The sequence below is a fragment of the Hemiscyllium ocellatum genome, unplaced genomic scaffold (assembly GCF_020745735.1).
Source record: "Hemiscyllium ocellatum isolate sHemOce1 unplaced genomic scaffold, sHemOce1.pat.X.cur. scaffold_152_pat_ctg1, whole genome shotgun sequence".
NCBI classification, from domain to species: domain Eukaryota; kingdom Metazoa; phylum Chordata; class Chondrichthyes; order Orectolobiformes; family Hemiscylliidae; genus Hemiscyllium; species Hemiscyllium ocellatum.
The window spans coordinates 1699097-1714903 of NW_026867800.1; the positions used below are offsets into that span (position 1 = coordinate 1699097).

General features: G+C 43.2%; 1 long non-coding RNA gene across 1 annotated transcript in view; it reads left to right on the plus strand.

The window, feature by feature from the left end:
- The window catches only part of LOC132810130 (uncharacterized), a 40901-nt gene extending 35966 nt beyond the window's left edge, over nt 1-4935 (plus strand). The window contains exons 2-3 of the long non-coding RNA XR_009642735.1: nt 1660-1725; nt 2759-4935. This is a non-coding gene — a long non-coding RNA (uncharacterized LOC132810130). The remainder of the gene's footprint in view (nt 1-1659; nt 1726-2758) is intronic.
- The last annotated feature ends 10872 nt before the right edge of the window (nt 4936-15807 follow it).

Here is a 15807-nt window from a genome sequence, read left to right on the forward strand (position 1 = left end):
TCACGCCTCAAAATATCCCTCAGTTTTAAATCCCCAACTCTCTGACTGGACACAGTATTCCAGAAGAGGTCTCACCAATGTCCTGTACAGCCACATCATGACATCCCAATTCCGATACTCAAAGGTCTGACATATGAAGACAAGTGTGTTAAACACCTTCTTATCCACTTTCTATATCAGATGCAAATTTTAAAGAATTAAACCTGACAGCCTAGGTTTCTGTACTACAACACCACCAAAAGACCCTACTTTTAATTGTATAGGTCCTGTTCTTGTTTGATTTACCAAATCCAATGCCTGGCATTAATCCAGACTATCCTCCATCTGCCACCCCTCAGCCCAGTGTGTGATATGACTGCCACCTCCCCCTTCAATTTTAAAATGCCCACCCCTCTCCAGGAGGCCTGCACACTCCGGCCTTGATTTTCACAAAGACCCTGACCTTGGGTTGCCTTGTGTGGTTAGAGGGAGGAGGGACGGATTGCAGACACAGTCAGTGGGGAGGAGAGGCTGGACAGTAATCAGCGGCCTGGTATCATTTCATGGTATTAGGAAGAGGGCAGACACATGTTAGAGTGGGTAAGATTGATCGGTGTTTTGGGGTCAGAAATTAATCCCTTCCTTCGCCTCTGGTGTTCAGTAATAAATATCTATTTGAGACCCTTCATTGGGCAGAGTGTTTCTGTGGGATTTCTTTCCCTAATATTGCAGACTACAGATAATAGCGATTAAAGATGGTCATAGTTAATTTCAATATTCAGCAAGTACACTCAATATCCTACAGTTGAGACAAATATCTTGCATTTGTTTAATAATACAAAGTGTTGTTTGTAATTCAGTAATAGTAACCTGATTATAATCAATCCACACTGAGCTGAAAGAGGGCACTAAAATATGACCCAAAATCTGGGTATGGTAGTATAGTGGGCAGTGTCCGTGTCTCTGAGCCAGAGCTCTGGATTTGATTCCAATTCCTGAACTTGTGTGGTAGTGTTCCTAGCTCTGGACCAGAAGGTGTGGATTCATGTCCTGCCTGTTGCAGAGGTATGTCACAGCATGTCATAACAGGCTGATGAACAAACACACAGGAGAATAATGTTACAGCTTTATGGGTATTGCTGAGTGGTGCTCGTGTCCCTCCCTCCGGGCACAAAGGTCTAGGTGTAAATCCCAAAGAAGTGTCACCTAATATATCTGAACAAACCGATTAAAGTGGTTTTATAATTGTGACTTGATGGAGAAAGAACAGGTGTCGGTGTTGAATTTCAGCATTTCGGCCTGGGATTATTGAAAGTACAGCCATTCCTGTTGATTGAAGTCACATTTCACAGCAGGAAAGGTTTATAAAATCAGAACGGTCATGGATAGGGTTTGTAGTCAAGGTTTTTCCCCAGGTTAGGGGCGTTCAAAACTAGAGGACATTGGTGGAAAGTGAGAGGGGAAAGATTTTGAAGAGACCTAAGGGGCACCTTTTCACGTAAAGGGTGGTGCGTGTATGGACTGAGCTGCCAGAGGAAGTGGTGGAGGCTGGTACAACTCCATCATGTAAAAGTCATCTGGATGCTGACAGACCTGCCGAGCTTTTCCAGCAATTTCTGTATTTGTTAAAATAAAACATTCATTTTAACACAGGTATCTGTGTTACCTGTTTGGATACAGGATTGGCTGGCCAACAGAAGACAGCAAGTGGTAGCGGAAGGAAAATATTCTACCTGGAAGTCTGTGGTGAGTGACGTTCCACAGGGCTCTGTCCTTGGGCCTCTACAGTTTGTAATTTTGTTAATGACTTGGATGAGGGGATTGAAGGATGGGTCAGCAAGTTTGCAGATGACACGAAGGTTGGAGGTGTCGTTGACAATGTAGAGGGCTGTTGTAGTCTGCAGCGGGACATTGACAGGATGCAGAGATGGGCTGAGAGGTGGCAGATGGAGTTCAACCGGGATAAATGCGATGTGATGCATTTTGGAAGGTCGAATTTGAAAGCTGAGTACAGGATTAAGGATAGGATTCTTGGCAGTGTGAAGGAACAGAGAGATCTTGGTGTGCAGGTACATAGATCCCTTAAAATGGCCACCCAAGTGGACAGGGTTGTTCAGAAAGTATATGGTGTTTTGGCTTTCATTAACACGGGGAATTGAGTTTAACAGTCGGTGAGATCTTGTTGCAGCTCTTTAAAACTTTGGTTAGACCGCACTTGGAATACTGTGTCCAGTTCTAGTCATCCTATTATAGGAAAGATGTGGATGCATTGGAGAGGGTTCAGAGGAGGTTTACCAGGATGCTGCCTGGACTGGAGGGCTTATCTTATGAAGGGAGGTTGACTGAACTCGGACTTTTTTATTTGGAGAAAAGGAGGAGGAGAGGGGACCTAATTGAGATATTCAAGATTATGAGAGAGATAGATAGTGTTGATAGCCAGAGACTATTTCCAAGGGCAGAAATGGCTAACACGAGGGGTCATAGTTTTAAGCTGGTTGGAGGAAAGTATAGAGGGGATGTCAGAGGCGGGTTCTTTACACAGAGAGTTGTGAGAGCATGGAATGCATTGCCAGCAGCAGTTGTGGAAGCGAGGTCATTGGGGACATTTCAGAGACTGCTGGATATGCATATGGGTCACAGAAATGTAAGGGTGCTTACATGAGGATCAATGGTCGGAACAACATCATGGGCTGATGGGCCTGTTCTGTGCTGAACTGTTTTATGTTCTAAGTTCTATGTATTCTGAATACATTAAACATTTTATGTTTTCATGACGCAGGGACATATAAACATATCTTCAAATCAATCAAGACCATTTTCTGCTCAGGGTATGGCTCTGTGTATGGCAGCAGCAATGATGCACCGACATGGAATAGGGAATGTGATGGAGACATCGTTTGGACAATGTACAAGGAGACCTCACATGGTCCAGTTTGGGAGAGAATGACATTATTGTGTGATCCAACTCAGAGAGGGAGAAAGTGTCATCTGCCCGGGAAGAAGCGGCCTATTGCACTCTCTCTCCTTCATTACTCCCCATCACAGTAACGTGTATGAGCTAAAACAAAACTCTACTGTTATTGTTACCATTCTTATTTTTATAGAATCCCAGCAGTGTGGAAACAAGCCCTTCGGCCCAACAAGTACATACCAACTTTCCAAAGAGTAACCTTGCCATGCCCTCACAGTTACCACTGACTAATGCACCTAAAGTAGAAATCGCGGAACACGATGGACTATTTGACCAATTCACTTGAATTATACAGCTTTGGGCTGTGGGAGGAAACGGGAGCACCCATTAGAAGCTCACACAGACACGGAGAGAAGATGCAAACTCCACGCAGATAGTCGCCCGAGGCTGGAATTGAACTCACGTCTCCCTGATGCTGTGATGGAACAGTGCGAACTACTGAGCCACTGTGCTAACCTGGAACCTCCTGCCAGCCTAAAGCAAAGGGAATTCAGCCAAATCCAACTCTCCCAGGATAAAATTCCCATTGCTAGCAGCTGTGTGAGTGGAATACCTTCAGAAGCAGAATAACATTTTGGAGAATCTCACAATTTTTCCTTTTGTCATGAGTTACACTAATATTTGGATAAGGTTCTTTCAACGTGAAATTGCACAGATTTGTGTGTGTGTGTGTGTGTGTGTGTGTGTGTGTGTGTGTCAGTGTTTTTAGAATGGGAAATATCGAGTCTTTATTTGCAATACGCAAACAGTTTGCCATCCATCTTTCCATCATAGTTGGAGTAACATTGATCTGGATCGGAAACGTGTTGTTTTAGCAGATTACAGAAACTAGCCTGACTTGTTCCTAAAACTGACCCTGACCCAGTCTGAGACCGATATCATCGGCCATATCACCGACCTGGTTACATTTAACATTTGTTGTGAGCAGTGGAGGAGTGGGACAAGAAAAGGAAACAGTGACCCAAAAAGCCGGGGAACTATAGACCGGTGAGCCTGATGTCAGTGGTGGGTAAGTTGTTGGAGGGGATTCTGAGGGATAGCATTTACATACATTTGGGAAGGTAAGGGCTGATTGGGGTAGACAACGTGGCTTCCTGCATGGGAAATCATGTCTCATTAATTTGGTTGCGTTTTATGAAGAGGTGACAAAGAAGATTGATGAAGGCAGTTTGGTAGACATTGTCTATGTGGACCTCAGCAAGGTGTTCATAACATTCCGATCGGTAGGCAGATTAGTAAGGTTCGGTCACATGGGATACAGAAGAAGCTCATCACAATTGGCTTGAAGGAAGAGGGATATTTTTCAGACTGGAGGCTTGTGAGCAGAAATTATACACTTAATGGTAAGGGCCTGGGGAGTGTTGTGAAACAAATGGACATAAGGCTGCAGGTACATTGTTCCTTGAAAGTGAAGTTGAATGCAGACAGTGCGGTACTGAACACATTTAACACATTTGCCTTAATCAGTCAGAGCATTGTGTATAGGAGTTGTGGTGGAGGGAAATGGGGTTAGCGTGGATGGACATTTACAAGGTGGAGTCGAACCCTTCTGTTAATTAAAACCAAACACCCAGAAAAGCTCACCTCACCTCGTAATCTGTTAAAATATGAGCGACACAGATCTCCCACATTCCACTATTTAAACAAAGATTAACAAGTTTATTTCTTAACTTTATTAGTGAAAACTAAACAACAGCTATTCACAAATACAAGCCCCTCTTTTCTTAGCTACTTACTATCTGACTCCAACTCTGTAAAAAGTATGTTGTTCCAACAACCCACACATTAAACATTACAATCTCAAGACCATACAGTCTCTATCTTCCCCGCTGTATTAACTCTTTCAGCTGCTGATCTCCTTGGTTCATTTTTTTTATTGCAAAGAGGTTTGCATGAACATGTGTCTTTGATAGAGTGTGTTTGAGATGGTCAGTTAGCACTCCTGCTCTACAGCAGTTGCTCTACTGTTGGATGGCAGTAGCTCTCTCTAGCGTTCAAAATGCTGGGTTTATATACTCCCCATGATATAATAATTCTCATAATTTGATTGCTTACCAGGCGTCCAAACAATAATATTCAAATTCTGTTGGCTTCTGGTATCCTGAGTGTTATTTAAACTCTTTGGTTACATTTGTATGGCTGTCAAAACAGCAACCAAAACTCAGGAATCCATTTCTCAGCTAATGGTGACATGTGGAACAGTGTGACCTTCAGCTGGCATCTGTGGCTTTAATTTCTATTCAGCAAAACCCGATCTGTTTTAAAGTGTCCATATATGTTTTTGTCTTCATAACATCTCCCCGCTTCAGAAAATAAAATGAACTAGCTGAATGAAAAGATGGCAACATTTGTTTTCCTCTAACTCTTAATCCCAATTTTATGAAATACCAAAGTGTTAATCTCAGTTATATCATTCATATTAATTCTGCACACCAATACAACACTGGAATAAGTCAAATATTATCTACACTTTTTCCTTTAAATCCGCGAAAACACATCTGCTATCACATTATAGGAGACACAGCATGAACACTTTGTAAGTTTAAAGTTGGTGAGGTAAGACTGCAATGAAATAGTCTCATATTCTGGTCTTTAAATATTCCAAAAAATGCGAGAGATTTGTCGTTGTCCACAACCATCTCCGACAATTTGTTTGTCATATACACATTAAAATATTGTCAGGCCAGTGTGGAACATAATAATTCTTGTTCAATAATGGAGATTTTCTATTTTTTTTCTCTGTTGGATATTGAGTTTTTTCGACAAGTAGCCAATTAGCCATTCAATTCCATCACCTTTTTCCATATCAATACATCTCTGACCCCTATATCCCGAGCATCAAACACAATTTTCAAAGGGTTTCAGAATATTTGGTGCAGCTAAAACTGGTGTAGTGATTAAACCTGCTTTAAAATTCTCAAATACCTCCTGGCATTGTTCTGTCCACCACAATTCTGTGTTCTTCTTCATTAAATCCATCAGTGTTGCCAAGACGCTGCTGAAGTTTTGAACAAACTTCCGATAGAAACCACTCAGTTCCAAAAATCGAAGCGCCTCCTTCTTCGAGGATGTTCGTGGAAATTCCTCAAAGCCCTTCGTTTTTGTGTTCCATGGGGTCAACCTTCCATGTCCAATGTAATGTCCCAAGAACGTCACCTCTGCCTTTGCGAATTCTGTTTTCTTTAAGTTTATTACCAAGTTTGCTTCTTGTAATCGTTCAACATGCTCTGCCAACTGTAACATGTGAGCTTTCAATCACTTGCTGAAGATCACTACATCATACAGATAAGTTGCACAATTTGTTCATGTGGCCACCCCTCTATTCTTGAGTGTTAAATGTGACTGGTGCATTATACATCCAGATGAAATACTCGATAAAGTTTTTTTTGTCATCTCCGGTATCTTTACCAGGTAGTTTAACTGACTTCACACTTTTTTTTAATTTGAAAGGGGCCTGGCTTTGAATGGTTTTCTTACCATTGGTGGCAAAACTAATACGTCATCCCCACGAGAAATCGTCAAAGTTTCAGAGTTTTTATCTGCCACCTGCGTCACTCTACACTGTGCCCTCTTCATGTGCTGTTTAACTAACTCACTTACTCCATCCAATCTCTCCCTCACCTCTGATACATAATCCAAGTGTGAGATGTCTGACTTTGGTCCTGTCAATTTATATTTAATTAATTTCTAAGGACCTGTCACTTCATGTACGAATGTTACGTCAAATGAAGTAAAGTGAGTAGATTTATTTGGGGCATCTCTAATGGCAAACAATTTAATGGGGCACCTTTATCCCAACCATTCGGGTAATTCTGACAGTACGCTGTATGCATGATCCTCAGTGTCTGATGCTAACTTTCCAAGGCTCCCTGGGATTCAGGATGGGACGCCCTTTATTTGAAGTGCTGTATGCCTAAGATATCCATGACTTCCTCAAACAGCTGAGCAATAAAATGAGACCCTTGGTCTTACTAAATCTCTCTGGGCAGTCCACAGCGAGTAAAGAAAGCTACCAACCCCTCCACCTTCATTTTTGCCTTAACACTCCAATAATGGAATTGCCTCTGGAAATCTGGGAGACACATCCATTATGGTCAGCAAATATTGGTTTCCACTTTTACTTTAGAAAGGGGAGCTACACAATTAATCATAACCCTCATGAAGGGTTTTTCGAATGCAAGAATTCGCAACAAAGCTGCTGGTTTTATTACTGCCTGGGACTTACCTACCATTTGGTATGTATGTCACGTACAACAAAAATGAACCGCGTCCTTGTGCATTCCAGGCCATTAGAAATGCTTCTGTACCTTAGCCTGAGTCTTCTGTACACCTAGGTGACCGCCTGCAGAGAGTTTATGTGCGACCCAAAACACTGTACATTACTGCTAACACAATCTGGTGCACTTCGGCCCATTTCCCTTCTGCAGTAACCTATCATAGTCTCCATTTTAATTCTATGATTCTATGTTTAAGTTAATAACGTTCAACAATATATTTTGATTCCTTTTCTGTGTGTGTGCATGTATATGTGTGTGTGAATGTGTGTGTATATATCTGTTGTAAGTCCATTAGACTTTCTGGACTAAACACCTCTGCCTGATCCTCTGCCTGTTCAGGTTTTTCCTGCACCGTTACATCAAACAGGGTGTCAGTTCACTGAGCATCAACTCATTTGTCTTTTGAGTTCATTTCTTCTTCCTGCTGTAACTTATGACAGTGGGATCTTGTTACTACACAGTCTGGAAAATATCCTGGGTAATTTTCCTTTAACTCACCAATTCCCTCATCTTCCTTTGTCTTCTCCACCACAAGAGGTGCCCCTCCCAACTTGCTTCCTGCTAAATCGTTCCCAAGAACAAGCTCTATTCCTAGAACTGACACTCTGTTACTCACTGTCACTGTTACTTCCCCAAACTTGATTTGGCATTCCATCCTGATGTTACACAAGGGAATGCTTAATTTCTGTCCCCATTCCACAAGTTATCACGTTCTTGATTATAATGCCAGAAAGAGTGAAAAAAAACTTTCAACTCTTACTATTAGAGGGTGAGAGAAAGTGAGGGTGGCAGAAGCTGGAGATCAGAGTTGAAAAGTGTGGGGCTGGAAAAGCCCATCATGTCGGCAGCATCCGAGGGGCAGGAGCGCTGACGTTTCAGGCATCAATCCTTCATTAGGAAAGTGGGGCATAAGGGAGGGGGAAGGAGGTTGAGAAATAAATGGGAGGGTGGGGGGTGGAGCTGGGTGAAAGGGAGCTTGGAAGGCAATTAGTAGATGCAGGTGCATTGTGATGGTGAGAGGTCGGAGAGGAGGGTGACAGGACACCTATCGGTGGTAGGACAGCTGGAACCCTCAAACTGTACAGCATCAACGTTGCCTTCACCAAATTCCAAATCTCCCCTCCACCAACCTCTCCTAGATCCAACTGTTCAACCTAGCATAGCCCACTTGAACTGCCCTAACTGTCCATCTTCCTTTCCACCTATCGATTCCACCCTCCCCTCCGACATATCACTGTCACTCCCACCTACATCTTCTTATTGCCTTCCCAGTGACCCTCCCACCAGCCCAGCTACTACTCTCGTATTTATCTTCCAGCCCCCTTGTCCCCCCACCACGTTCCGGACAATGGGTTTCTGCCTGATATTCGATTGTCCTGCTGTTCGGACGCTGCCTGATCTGATATACTTTTCCGGCGCCTCACTTCCCAACTAATAGAGAGTGAGCAGATCCCTTACCTCACAAAATTATAATTTCTTATCCTTCTCCCCCTGTTCTTTCTGAGTAAACTTTACCTACAGAGGCGAATTCTTTAGTGAGATCAGGCACTGCCTCCATACCCAGCCCTTGCCGAGGCTGTGCAATGTCCTGCAGCTCCTCGGCTGCACTTGGGGTTTCCTTTACCAGTTTTACAAATGCCACTGGCTTAGCCTCTTCTACCGCATCTTTCGCCAAAATGTCTTCCTTTAACGCCCAGCATGGTGTGTCCCAGCTAACTGTAGTGAAAACAACTTTTTCCCTGTGCCCTTCTTAAACCATCGGCACTGTAATATCATGTGTTCCACTCCCTTATAGTGAGAGCACCTGAGGCCTTTCACCACCTTTCAACCCCCTTGGGCTCCTTTCTTCACCTGTGGTAAACTATTATGAGCTACTGTTCGCTGTGTAATGTGTGATCTTCCCTTCTCCCAATTTCTATCCCTCACAGGATGAAATTCTTGCCAGAAGCTAAATTGCATCACATGCCACAATGCATAGTTACCTGCCATTTCTGCGAGCTTCTCACTTCTTGAACTTTCTATTCATTCACATGACTTTTTCCAATCTCTGGAAGTGAGTCTTTTAACTTCTCCAGCTGATTAATCTTCCTTCAAGCCTCACAGGTCTTATCCATTTTTAAGGCCATAACCCACCTATCAAAATGACTGTGGTTAATTCTTTCAAACTCAATATAAGTCTGACCTGGTTCCGTCTTTATTTTTCCGAATTTCTGTCTATATGCTTCTAGTACCAATTCATAACTAATCAAAATAGCCAATTTGACATCTTGATAATGTCTGGATTCCTCGTCTGACAGCGCTGCACATACCTCACTAGCTGTGCCCACCAGATTAGTCTGAACTAGCATTACCCATAAGTTCACTGGACACGTCATCTGCCGTGTCATTTTTTCAAATGAAATAAAAAAAAGATCTTATTGCCTTCCCAGTGACCCTCCCACCAGCCCAGCTACTACTCTCGTATTTATCTTCCAGCCCCCTTGTCCCCCCACCACGTTCCGGACTAACCTAGTTGAATACATCCCTACGTTCTCCCTTCATCTCCATCTTGTTAATTTAACTTTCTTACCTAATTCCCAACTTCTGAATTTCAATTGCCCTCTCTAATTCTTTCTCTTCGCTTTCTCTTTTTTCTCTCTCTGTTTCCGCCCCTTTACTTATCTTCTAACTCCAGTTGCCACATTTGCAATTTAAGTTTTTATAACTCTACTGCAGTTGCCTATTTCTCTGATACATCAAAGTGCTTGACCAACTCCATTACAATTCCAGCTTCCCTTTTCTCCCAGGTTAAACCCAATTCCAACCTATTGGCTAATTCTAAAAAATGTCCTCCTTCTGTCTTTCTAAATTTCCTTGGAAAATTCGGGAACCTCTTCAGTAATGTTAAAAGCCATTTCCCTCACTTTTCATTTAACCAACCACAAGTAACAAAATTAAACGAATTTTCCCAATGGTTTCATTTGAAGTTCAAAGTTGCAATGAGTTGTAATTTGCTAGGATCTGTTGTATCACAGATCTGTTCAAGTCTGTCCAAATGCCATATGGCAAGGCCCCAAACTGTTATAACATCAATGCCAAACCCCTCTGTTAATTAAAACCACATACCCAGAAAAGCTCACCTCACATCATAATCTGTCAAAATGTGAGCGACAGAGAACTCCTAAATTCCACTAATAAACAAAATAAACCAATTTATATGGATGCAAGTTAGCTCACTGAGCTTGACGGTATGTTTTCAGAAGTTTCGTCACCATGACTATGTTTCTTACATTGGGTGATGCCATTTCCGGTTATTTTAACAATAGTATGTAGACAGAATCTAAATTGATGAGTTTATTGATGGACTTCTGGTTAGAATACCATTTCTCTAAGAAGGTCCTTGCGTGTCTTAGTATGTGTGTGTGCTTTGTCCCAATCAAAGTGGTGCCCTTCTTTGTCTGTATGTATGGAACATAGTGATAGTGCGTTATGTCTTTTGATGACGACTTGGTGTTCATGTATCCTCGTAACAAGACAACAGGACAGTTTCAATGGTGGAAAAAAGATTTTATATACACTGTTTAATCAATGTGTGTGTGTGCAGATAAGTCACAAATGATGTATAAAATTTATAAAATATTAAAACATTATTTGATCCTCTCAACGTTCCCTCTTTTTCTGGGATTCCCAACTCTAATTTCTCATTCTTACCAGGATGTGTGCTCCAAATTCTTGATTCTGGTGTCCCAACTTATTTCAATATGTTGGCCTGCTGGGTTCTTTCCAAAGCTAGTGTCTGTCATATCATTGCAGACAAATATTCTGGCATCAGACTCAGCATTTGAACATATGACTCTGTTGTACGTGCACTGTACAAAGGACCACAGCACACAGGCATTGCCAAAACATTGGGGGACGTTCATCTGCTTCTTTCGAGAATGTGGTTTTCTCATTTTCCATATCTCCATATCTATATCCTCTCTCTCTTGTTCTCCCTTTGTAGCTGGTTTAGAATTCCACCAATTATTCTTCGTGTCCCATCTCTCAAAGCTCCTTCTTTTAGTTTACATCTGTTCAAGATGTAATGTAATTATAATTAAGCAATGTCACTACAAAGACATGCGGGAGGAACTGTCCAGAGTTAATTGGAAGGGGAGCTGAGCAGGAAAGACCATGGACCAGCAATGGGCGGAGGTTCTGGGGAGAATTTGGAAGATAATACAAGAAATGCAACCCCAAGAACATGAAACATACTCATGGGAGGACAAGGCAGCCATGAGTGTTAAGGCATCAATTCAAAAGAGAAAATATACAATGTGGTGTAGATGATTGGGAATCCAGAGAATTCATTGGCTCTGAAACTACATAACTCTGGTATCACTGACACTACAGAGATCTTAATCATGATCAGGGAAAGAAACAGAGGAAAAATAATCACTTAAACACAGACGATTGTATTTCTCAAGGAAAAAGACTCAGGTGAATTAAACATTTGAATTAAGATAAGCTAAGTACTTTTGCGGAATGTGTCAGATTGGAAGCAAGACCCGGGGAGACAGACCCTCAGCAGAATGAGAGTTTGAAAATTGAAGTATTTCTACATCAGAAACCAGGTTAGGTCACTGAGTGCAGGGCTGATGGGTGAATGGGTCCCAGTGAGAATTGGGGAACAGACAGCAGAATTGCATTGCAGATATTGCAGCTCCAAACTGCGTATTCATGTAGTGCTTTAGACCACAGCAGCGGGAGAAGCAGAACAGCATTCAACCACAACCTGTAACTTTTTTGCCAGGATAACACCTCAGTCTGTCATTACCATCAACAGCATCTATGGCTCAGTGACGAGTGTGGGTGAACATGTCAGAGTCAGAATCACATGAACCTTAACCTGATGCTAACACATTAAAGCTACCGGACTTGACCAACAGATCTGAACGAAGCCCTGCAGTCCTGTCACATTCAGGTATAAATGGTGATGGACGATTAAACAAATAGCTGGAGGAGAGGGCTCCACAAACATCCCCATCCTAAATAATGGAACAGACCTGCACATCAGTGTAAAAGAGAAGGATGTTTTATCTGCACCATCCTCTGCCAGAAGTGTTGAGTCGATGATAATCCTCACTCTCGCCATGATGCCCACAAAATCACAGATGCCAGTCTTCAACTAATGTGATTCGCTGCACGTGACATGAAGAAACAGCTGAACACAGTAGATATGACACAGGCAATGGGCCCTGACCCCATTCCTGCAATAGGACTGAAGCCTTGTGCTGCGCAACAAGCCGTGTCCATGGGGGAGCTTTTTCATTCCAGCTCCAACTCTGACATCTCCCTGGCAATGCTGAAAATTACTCAGCTTAGTCCCGTTCCCTAAAACGGGAATAATTACAATCTGGTCATTTACCACCCCCTCCGTCCCATCACCACAGTCAAATTGGTGGGAGTTCTTTTTGACAGAGGTGCCAAGCAGCACAGAAATATCCTGCTCAGTGTTGTCTCTGACAGGTCCCCATCTGGAGATGGTGCTGTTGTGGAAATGTCACTGGATTACTAATCCAGACCAGGCTAATGCTCTGGCAGCAGGTGGAAGTTAAAGACAATTATTAAAATATCGAGATCTAAAACCTGGGTTCAGTAACAGCGACCTTGAAGCCAATATCGATTGTAAACAGAATTTCCTTCTCCAATGTACTTTTAGGAAGTGAATCTCCAGGGATTTCCTGGGCTGGCCTAAAACTGACTCCAAAGACCCTGACATGAGATAAACATTTCAATGGTCTCTGAAACGGCCAATCAAGGCACTCACTTGTATCAAACTGCTCCGAGGTCTGAAAGGATGAAACCGGACAGAACACCCGGCCACAGCATCAGTGTCGGAAAAGGGAATGGGAACACCGTCCTGTCGACCCTGCAGAGACCTCCTTCTTAACATCTGAGAACTTGTGACAACATTTACCGAGCTTTCCCACAGACTGCACAGAAACAGCGGGAAAGGAGTAGGTCATACAACACATTGAGCCTCCCCATTCTAGTTCATAGAAAAAAATCTCCTCAATGCAATTACCCCAGATGATATACATATCCGTTAATGTGAGTAACCTTTGGAAGTTATAAAATAGGAAATGCAGTAGCACCTTTGGTCCATTGAGTTTGCTAACCAATTCCATGTAATGATGGTTGGCCCTTCATTTCCGCCCCGTACTCCTGCTTTCCCACCATCCCTTTACTGTCTCTGAATCCTTATTTATAATCAGTGTCTTGGTTTCCAGGTGCAAGCCAATTCCCCAGGGTCACCAGTCAGTGAGTGCAGACATTTATTCTTATCTCATTGCAGAGTGACCTGCCTTACCTAATACTGTGGTTCCTTGTTTTAGTCATCCCAGCCAGGGGAATATCATTCCTGCTGTTAATCTGTCTCACCCTGTCAGAGTTTTGTATATTTCACTGAGATCTCCACTCATTTTCCTAAACCCTATGGAATATTGGCCCAGTCACCCCAAACTCTGTTCCCACAATAAGCTCGTCATCCCAGAGATCAGTCTGGTCATCCTTCACTGCTCTCCCTCAATGTCCGGTTTGCCCTTTATTAGGTAAGGAGACCAAGCCTGCACACAATATTGCACAATAGTCGAGATGGGATGTCTCCAAAGGTCTGTACATATGCAGTAAGACACCCCTTCTCCTGGACTCACATCCCCCTGAAATGAAGGTCAACACACCATTTATCTTCTTTACTGCTTTCTGTTTCTGCAATATTGCTTTCAGCGGCATATGTACAAGGATATGCAGATCCTTTTCCGTGTTATAGCTCCCCACTTGGTGGGTCTGTGTACACTGGTCAGCGTGTCAATGCCATGCCCAGTATTGACTTCTGGTTACAGAACTCACTGCGCTGCAGGGACCTCAGAGGTTGATGCAAAAGGAAACAACAAAAAGGAGCATATGTCCCTTTGTAAAGCAGCGTATTTCAACCAATCCCTTTCAAATTGTAGGATTCCAGTTTAACATTTCCACCAAAGGGCACACCGTCACCTCTATCCACATTGTTTTCCATCTGTCACGTATTTACCCATTCACTCCATTTGTCTTAGTCTTCTTGGTGCTTTTTTACATCCTCCGCACCCACTCACAATCCCACATCCATTAGTGCTGTCAGCAGGCTGGGATGTATTGCATCTGATTCCAGCAACCAAATGTTTAAAGGACATTGTGAACAGCTGGGCCCCAAACACCGATCTCTGTGATACCTCAGCAACCGTCCTCTGTTAATTTCTATTTCTGTATTTCGTCAATCTGGGTGTCACTGGCTGGGCCAGCATTTATTGCCTGTCCCTAGTTGCTCTTGAGAAGGTGGTGGTGAGCTGCCTTGTTGAACACTGCAGTCCACCTGCTGTGGTTGACCTCCAATGCCATTAGGGAGAGAATCCCAGGATTCTGACCCAGCGACTGTGAAGGAGCTGTGATATATTTCCAAGTCAGGATGGTGAATGGCTTGGAGGGGAACCTAAAGATGATGGTATTTCCATACATCTGTAGCCCTTGTCCTTCTAGATAGAAGTGGTCGTGAATTGGGAAGATGGTTTCTGAGGATCTTTGGTGAATCATTTCATTGCAGCATATGGATCGTAAAACACTGCTGCTGCTGCGCGTTGATGGTGGAGCATTGTGGGTGAAGGGACAGTCAAACTTGCTGCTTTGTCCTGGATGGTATAAAGCTTCTGGAGTGTTGTTGGGGCTGCACTCATCCAGGCAAACTGGGAGTCTTCTGTCACACTTCTGACCTATATTGTATTGACATGCATTGTAGATGATGGACAGAATGTGAGTTACTCACCGCTGCATTCCTAGCTTCGGACTTGCTCTTATAGTTACAGTGTTCATGTGGGGAGACCAGTGAGTTTCTGAGCAATGATTACCCACCAGGACTTTGATACTGGGGGATTCAGTGATAGTACCACCATTGAATGCCAAGGGGCAGGTTAGATTGTATTTTATTGGTGTTGGTCATGGTCTGGCATTCGTGTGGGCTGAACATTACTTGCCACTTGCCAGCCTGGATACTGTCCAGATCTTGTCGTGTTTGAACATGGACTGCTTCAGTATCTGAGGAGCCACAAATGTTGCAGAACATTGTACAATCATTGGCGAACATCCCCACTTCTGACCTTAACATGGAGGGAAGGTCATTGATGAAGCAGCCCTGAAGAAGTTTCTGTTCACTGCTCGAGGGACTCCTACAGACATCGAGCTGAGTTGACTGTCCTTCATCAACCATGACCATCTTCCTCCGTGTCAGGTATGATTCTAACCAGCGGGGTGTTTGCCCCGATACCCATTGATTCCAGTGTTTCTAAGGCCCCTTGATACCACACAGGGGCGAAGGCCGCCTTGATTAAAGGGCTGTCATTCTCACCCCACCTCTGGAATTCATCTCTTTTGTCCATGTTTGAACCAAGGTAATGAGGTCAGGATTTGAGTGACCCTGGGGGATCACAACCTGCGCGTCATTGACAGGGTATTGATGAGGAGGTTGCTGCTTCAAAGCACTGAGACCTTCCACCACATTACTGATGATCAAGAGTAGACTGATGGAGTAGT